Consider the following 6890-nt stretch of genomic DNA (forward strand, 5'->3'; position numbering starts at 1 on the left):
GGCAATCCACAGTGGTCCTGAAGCACTGTAATTTGGACACAACTAATGTATGGCCTAACAAGAGATGTCCTTGGGGACAGGGGCGTAATAGGAGAGCACTCCTACTTGCAGCTGTTATTAATGACTGAAAGTTTTTAATATGTTTTTCCCAAAGCATAAGGGTCATCTTAAACGATCATAGAGGGTGTCACAGCTTCACAGAAGGAAGGGGCCTCGTGAGATCATCGGGTGCAGCCCCCTGCTCTGGGCAGGAAAGACTGTGGGGGTCAGATAGCCCCAGCAAGGGGTGACCTCAGATGTCTCCTATCTTGCACTCTGCTAATTGCAGCTTGTGGCCAGGTGAACATGAGATCCCAACAGCACTTTCTGCAGCCTGGGGTGCCTGAGCTGTTTCCAATACAAGCACAGCAGAGGTGACGGACAACAAATGCAGAGTGCGAATAGGAGGACAAACGCTCATCTTAGCTTTTGGGACCAGAATCTGTTCCGCCTGTTGAGCCGTGGACCGCGTGCAGGCGTCCGAGTGCAATTCTGCTCTACCTGTTCAAGTCCTGAAAATCCACATGGCCTCTACTTTTGTAATGCACATCATCTGACCTTTAGGATCGAGTCACAGAGCAGCAGCAAGGATGAGGAGGACCCACCCACCTTTTGTATTCACCGGTTTTCACAGACGTGAGCAGGGTGGGATAGGATCACATGTAGGCACCAAAGTCCACCGAGGCACCTAACAGGTGGCAGAGAGTCTGGGCCCTGATAAGCATTTGTTCCTAAAACATGGTTGTGGGATGTCTGAGCAGTGTTTGCTGTTGTGTTAATTTACCCGAGCAAATTGACAATTAACTGGAATTACAACAACAGCTCAAGTCCAGACCAGCCCAGGTGATCTCGGTAGATGTAATTTCCAAATCACAAATATCCCAGCTGGAGCAAATGCCAGGAAAATCTCGGCTCAGGGAAAGCGTTTGAAACCAAAAGCTGTAGAGAGGAGAACGCGGATTGTCCTGTCGGGTTAAACATCTCACTTTAGGATTTGAGTCTGTCTTGGGCCACGTGATGGGAATGGCTAGATGATTAGGAACCTCTAATGCAAAGACAATGCTTTGCTTTGGTGTGCGGTTCCCACAGCTGACTAAAGCATGCGGCTCAGTACATTGTTTCTGACTCATGGTAAGGAAGAACGGGCAAAGTGCCATGGAAAAGGCAAAAGCAGGGGATGGAAAACTAGGGAACTTCAAAAGATAAAGAACTGTTCTCCCTCCTGACGGGGATGAAATGCTCTGGTATTATCCTAGTGCTTGCACTGGCTCGGGCACAGACTCTGTCCATCCTACCTGTTGCGCAGTGTCACGCACATGCATGGTGGTATCTAATGATTGCTTCAGTAAGCCATGCTAGTTATAGGATAAAACCACGGAGGTGCAAATTGGCTCGGAGGTCCTGACCAAACCCTGTGACTATCTATAAATTCAATGCAAAAGCCTCGGTGTCCTAATCTACGGGATAGACACGTCGGGAGTTGTCCTGCTTGGATATAGTCTCTATCCCCCCACTCAGCAGCCAGCAAAAGAGAATTTTATGGGAAAAGCAAGTGGTTTTCTATAACCACTTTTTTGCCCAGCACGTTTCCAAAGCAATCGTTGACTCAGGAGCTGCACTCTTTTTGTGCTTGGCTTGAAGACATTTTGGGCCTGACGTAACTTTGGTAGGAAGTATTAGGGGATAAAGCCCTGAAAATTGGGCCCAAAGAGTCACAAATGGGTTACTCCACATTAGTCGTGGGGACATTCGTGTTGGTAGATTAGAAGCGGCCACGGCAGTTTGGAGAGGTCTCGCAGCAATGTCGGAGGATGGTGTTTCTGGGTATCGCACAATTTGGGCATCCTGGGCAACCGGCCCCAGGCCCTCGTGCCAGGCTTGGGGGTCCTCGTCTGCTCTCCACTCCCAGGCACCCTCACCTCACCTGCAGCTATGTTCCCATATGGAAATCTGGGGCATATGTGCCATTAGTTAATTGCCTGCAATTACAGTAGAGCTAATAGGGCACAACCAAGGAGGAGTGTGAAGAATTGTAAAATGCCATGTGAGACTGTCCCATGTTTATGCATTAAGGAGCACGTCTGTCCTGTTTGCCAAAGGGAGAGCGTGAACTCTGTTACGGGAGAAGAGTTGGTGCAAGGAGCAGTGACACGACTATGCACCTGAAGCTATGTTAAGTTAGCTCACAAAAAACAGCAGAGCTGTTTACCCAATACGTTAATTTGACACGCTGGAAAAAACCAAGGGTTGTTAGGAGAAATGTTGCTTTGAGAAGGGCTTTGTATTGCTCTTGTGTTAATGGTCAACTCATTCTTCATCTAAACTACATCTTGCCCCATTTGCTGCGCCCAGGCACAGAGAGGTCTGAGCCGCAGGGCTCGTGGCCCATGTTGAGGTTTCTTGCAGGGAATTAAGCCCAGGGCCAAGGGCTATCAGCCCAGGCTGGAAGAGGAAGGTCACTACAGAGGTAGAACGGTTTTCTCTCCTCTCTGCAGCCTGGCGCGTGAATGGAGGTCAGCGCCTGGCCATTGAACAGTTCCAGATTGCTAGTAAATAATTTCCTTTGCTGAATTGCTTGCATCCCTGGGAGAACAGGTTCCTATCTAATATTTCTGGCGTCCTACCATTTGCCCACAGAGGGGAATGTTGCAGGGACCTGCCCTGGCAGGTCTGGTGAACCAGCAGGTAGAGCTGTAGGGCAGAGCTACCTAACCCACTCGGAGAGCTTGGCATGGAAGTCGGGAGCTGACCATAGCTGGGCTGCCGAGGGAGGCTCTTGCAACTGGGTGAGGCGGCAGCACAGAGGAGAATAAACTGGGTTAAAATGACCCTGTGTTGAACATCATTACCTGGCTCTGATGGGACAGTGCCCTACTTTGCTGCAGTCATCACGAGCACTGGGCAGTCAGAAGGAGGGGATGCACTGCAATAGCCCCGTCTCATCCAGGCACCTTAAATCAGAGAATCGGAGGAAATGAGGGTTGAAGGGAGCTCAGGAGGTCACATCTAGGCCAACCCCTGCTCCAAGCAGGACCAGCCCCAGCTACATCATCCCAGCCAAGGCTTTGTTTACCTGGGTTTTTAAAACCTCTTAAATGCTTTTCATGTGTCAGTGAACTCTCATCCCCTTCCCGGTGAGACTGGGGAGGGGATCGCTTTGCTAAGCGTGTTTTTAACAGCACCCTCCAGGACTAGGTAGCATTTTAGGGCAAGAATTGAAGAGTATTCAGGTGAATATTCAATATTCAACAACATGCAGGTGGCACTGCTTGAAGGATACAAGTAAATGGAAGATATTTAAGTTATTGATCCTTATTTCCTTTGGGGTGTCCTAGAGGGTCGATAGGCAGTTAAGTAGACATGGTTCCTGCTCCCTTTCTACCTAGAAACAGGATGGAGAATGGCTTTATTCCTTTTGTCAGTAATATTTGATTTTCTTGCAGATGCTGATTAAAAGGGAAAATGTTTTCAGGAAGCAGGGGGCCCTGCAGCAGCAAAGGGTCCCAGGCAAAGCTTCAGTGCCAGGCCCCTCTCTTCACTAAAACCTAACTGTGGTGCTAAGTCAGTAGTTGGCGGCTGTGGTAAGTCCTTGTCGACAGAGGTGAGGAGTTGTGATTCTTGTGGATGGGAGGAAGCTGGTGAGGGGACTGGAAGTGTCTGTGGGGCAAGAAAGGAGATGTCTTACCAGGCCAAACTTCCCAATCTTTTCCTTTTTTTGTGGCAAGTGGCATAGTACCTCTGATAAACTCAAAGTGGGGAAGATTTTGGCTTTAAGACCCATTTGAAGTGCCAGCAGCACAATGTCCCTGAATACCAGGCAGGGGTATTGAGTCTAGATTCGCTCAGAAAAAGGGGTAGCGCTGACTGCATCGCTAGCCCCACTTCCTCTGGTTGTCCCATGGTTGTGGTGGTTTGGGGTCCTGCTTCAAGACCTTCATAAGTAATGGAAATGCCTTGGAAAGGTAATCGATCTCTCCGAAGGTCTTTTCCGGGTGCAGGAGGGCAGAGAGGGGTGTTTATCCAAATCATGCCTAGCAACTCGGAAGAAGGCCACAACCAGGAAATTCCCATCTGCCCAGGAGTTGCCTCTGTGAGCTCCTTCTGGGATTTCATTCAGCGCGGTCTGGTCTCATGCCCACTTCCCAAACAGGGTCTCCCCGGCTCCTGATCCACGTGGATGCCATGGGAGAGAACTTTTTTCAACTAAAAAATATCACATCTACGCAAAGAAGTTTTCCTGCCTATGCCTTAGACCAACACAGCTACAACCAAAACCCAGTTCACAGCACACGGCTTTGGTTAACCTGTGATTTCCAGGGGCTTGAACCCATCTCCTTTTCTTCTTGTTCCCATATTCGCAGCATTGTTTTTGCAAAGAGGGTAGCATCCTCCACTGGGGTGTCCTTTCAGCTTGCCCTCTCTCAAATACTGAGCTGGGGCTGAACAGTACCACTGCTCTCTTGGTACCATAATAATGAAACTAGGATGTTTCTCCTCTATTTCTCCATTGAGGTGTTTTTCCTGCCCTTTTTAATTCCTGCAGCCCCCACGTCTTATAGTAAAATACAGTGCTTTATTCTGTTTTTGCCAGGATTATGTCATGCCCATCACCTTGGTAATGGGAACCTGCATACACTCTCCTGCACATGCAACGTGGTGTGAGATAAGTAGCAAACATGTGGCCCTGATTATCTGATGGGCAACACAATATTCCCCTAGGTCTGAGTACACGGATTCCTGTCTGTGTGCAAACAAACCGGCTCCTTCTCGCACTCTGTCTGAGCAGCTGGGAATGGGGTTAGACGCTCAGATTACATGATTCTAGGTCCTCGCTTCCTCGCATTAGGGCATAACAATCCTGCTCATCTTCACCCCGTCAGCAGGACTGAAAGGGAGGCAGCCACTGACCCACCTCTGCGGAGAGGGCACCGGTTGTGAGCGGCCAGCGCGCAGAACCTGCTGCTCTGCGGCTGCTCCAGACATTTACCTCCAGACATTTACATGTGTTTTGCTCTCTTATGCTCTTAAATAGAAAATCGTTTTCAGCTTGAAGCTGACCCGGTGTATCCAGGCTTATCTGAGTGTTCAGATCTGGAAGGCCCTCCTTAGAAAAAACCAAACCAAAATATTTATATGATACCTTTGGAGTCCATCTAGATTTGATCTGATCAGTCACCCAGGAGGGCCAGAGATGACCGGTGGCTACTTGTTACATGTACATCCTTTGCTTAGTATCACAAACTGCTTTTTCGTGCTACAACTCTGTCTGCGGCTGGGGGACAGCTGCGTACGCCATGTGCGCTTTAGGGAAGCAGAAGCAAGTTCCAAATTGCAGCGTTCAAAATAAGTTGTTGGGTTTTTTTCCAGTGCATCCAGATGGGCCTGAAATCTGTGCCCATCTGGCTGTCGTTGAAGGCATGTTTCCTTTCAGACTAGGATGAAGTTCAAGGAAAAGTTCACAACTGCCACCCCGAACTGCAAAGCACACCGATGGCAAAGCCAGCGGGATTGGACTCAAAGCAGGGGTATGGAAAAATGATCGCTTGCCTTTACACGATGTAGTGCTCCTGGGTTGGATTTAGTCTTGGGGAGATATTTAAGATAAATCATTCTCTAATACATCCAGGCATGAGAGTTACCTTTTTTTCTTTTTCAGTGAACACCTCTTTTTCTTTCCTTGCAGTTTCTTAAGGTCTCTTTCCAAGCAATCGTAAACCCCTCTGGACTTTCCTGAGGCTAAAGCAGCTAGTGGCCTAGGTGCAGTTGGTACAGACTAAAAGCAGCTCACTCAGATCGCTATTCCCCTTGGGACATTAGCTACCAGCCTTCCCTTTTCCCACCAAAGGTAAATCGGTCTCTGCGCTTACCTGGTGTCTACTTGACTCTTCCCCTCGTAAGGCTTCCCACTGCCAGACCTAGCCTCAGGGGAATGGGCGCAAGTGGGGACCTTCCACGCCGCTCAGCCTGGAGTGCTTCAAAGTCAGCCTTGGGGGCTTCAGGTTAAATAGATGAGCCAAGGTGAGGGAGTTCTGCTCCCCTTCCGCTTGGCTTTCACGCCTGAGCTCTAAAAAGCTGTATGAAGTTGACTGAGGTTTCCTTTTACCTTTCTATCCAAGCAAAACGGCGTTCTGCTGCCCCGGGATGGGATGAGGTCATGCACGCAGCCCCGTAGCGAGAGGGGAGGCTCAGCACTGCCGAGCCTCTCAAAGGCTGGAAAGCTCTGATCTTGCATCAGGTGAGAGAAGGCAGCTGGGTGAGCAAGCCAATAATTACGATATCAGCTCCTGTTAGCCTCAGGGAAACCTGCGTTTAATAAGAACACAAAAATGACTAAGCGGCAGGTTTTTTCCTCCTAGTTCTGCAGAGACTCTTGGCAATTCAGGGGAGAAGTTAGACAGACGTTGAATGAATCTTAAGCCAGCTGGCGATGGAAATTTTCACCCTTAGCCTCTTTGGTTTCTTTTGACCTGACGTGACCACCTGTTCCTGGGCTTCATAAATCATTTTTATCCAAAGACAAAGACTAGAAATGCCCTGTCCTGGCCTGAACACCCCCCTGCCACTGGCCAGCATTTGGTTGTCAGGAACAGGGTTCCTCTCTCCACCCTTCAGGCAATCTGGTTTCTCCTTGCGAGGGGCACTATGGCAGGACATTGGCACACGCTGCACCGGGTGAAGATGAGAGGACTTTACAGGGCAGGTGTCCTCAAGTCGGGGTTTCTTCCCCCAAGTGAGTGCATCAGCACCAGAGGCAGAATAGTACAGCGGGGCAGGGGTGTGCATCTGTGCGGCAGTGCCCGCGTGTATGGAGAGTGGTTGGCGTGGATCTGTGCGTCCACGTGGGGTGACAA

At 49.4% G+C, this 6890-nt stretch overlaps 1 protein-coding gene across 3 annotated transcripts in view; it reads right to left on the reverse strand.

The window, feature by feature from the left end:
* Positions 1 to 6256, reverse strand: part of FOXN1 (forkhead box N1) — a 37852-nt gene extending 31596 nt beyond the window's left edge. Inside the window, exons 1-2 of one of the 3 annotated variants that reach the window (XM_090025315.1) lie at positions 5907 to 6256; positions 2889 to 2990 (exon numbers count right to left, since the gene is read on the reverse strand). The gene's annotated coding sequence lies outside the window, so the exon portion shown is untranslated. The remainder of the gene's footprint in view (positions 1 to 2888; positions 2991 to 5906) is intronic. The other 2 variants (XM_090025316.1, XM_090025317.1) reach the window with 2 other exon arrangements.
* Between the last annotated feature and the right edge of the window lie 634 nt (positions 6257 to 6890).

This window comes from Crocodylus siamensis, chromosome 13 (assembly GCF_052110815.1).
Source record: "Crocodylus siamensis isolate JL-2025a chromosome 13, ASM5211081v1, whole genome shotgun sequence".
Classification (NCBI taxonomy): Eukaryota; Metazoa; Chordata; order Crocodylia; family Crocodylidae; genus Crocodylus; species Crocodylus siamensis.